Consider the following 933-nt stretch of genomic DNA (forward strand, 5'->3'; position numbering starts at 1 on the left):
ATTTGGTACACTGCACCATATCTATGCCTTCCTTTATATTGTCCATACCTTTGGTTGCCCAGGTACGACAGCTTTACACAATCATGGGGTGCTAATCCAGTCTAATTGTTGGTACTCGAGTCACGTAGCAATTTATTCGAAGCCACTTTCCATTTATTTTGGTCAATAATTAGCTAGGGCTTATAGCCGTTTCCAATTCTCAAATAGGCAGTACTTATATTCCGACGCTCGGTATCCCAAGCTTTGTCATAGCCCTACCCTTATCCCAGTGGGTACCACTTGTCCTTTTAATGAATTCGCAATGCACTAGTTGTTTAGCAAAGCTAAATCTCCTATCTCAAAGGGTGTTATCATCTTTCATGGTGGAGTCACGTATCCACAATGCTTCTTTATATCAACAATGCCATGTAAGGCCAACGCATATATACATGCATATTATCTCATATCACAGCCACACAGGACTTCCCAGGGGGTCATCCATCCCAATATTACTCTTGCCCAAGCACGCTTAACTTCGGAGTTCAGATGGAATCCAGTGCGTTAGTGCTAGTATGATCGCATCCTGCCCCGTGGGGCACGTAACTACCAAAGAGGACGATGACCCAGCAACTAATTCGGTAGGCCAGGTTGCACCGCCCAAGTTACCCTTACATTCTCATTACATGGACCACATCCTATCCTTAGCCACTTTCTCACTAGGCTCTAGTTATTTTCATAACAATCCTTGTTATATTCACATCATTATTGTGGGCACGACCTTTCAAGACATACTATAGCCCTGTATCTCATTCTCTTTTTATTTTTGGAAAATTTGGATAGAGTTTCCTTTGTATTTCTTTACTATCTCAAACCTGCAAGTAAAAAAATACCAACAGTGCCTCACAGGGCCAACACGCATAAGGATACATATATACGTATCATATCATGTCATAT

The 933-nt window shown here is 41.7% G+C and overlaps 1 pseudogene; it reads right to left on the reverse strand.

The window, feature by feature from the left end:
- Nucleotides 1-445: 445 nt before the first annotated feature.
- On the reverse strand, nucleotides 446-563 carry LOC129904679 (5S ribosomal RNA; annotated as a pseudogene).
- Nucleotides 564-933: the final 370 nt, after the last annotated feature.

This window comes from Solanum dulcamara, chromosome 1 (assembly GCF_947179165.1).
Source record: "Solanum dulcamara chromosome 1, daSolDulc1.2, whole genome shotgun sequence".
In the NCBI taxonomy this organism is placed as follows: Eukaryota; Viridiplantae; Streptophyta; class Magnoliopsida; order Solanales; family Solanaceae; genus Solanum; species Solanum dulcamara.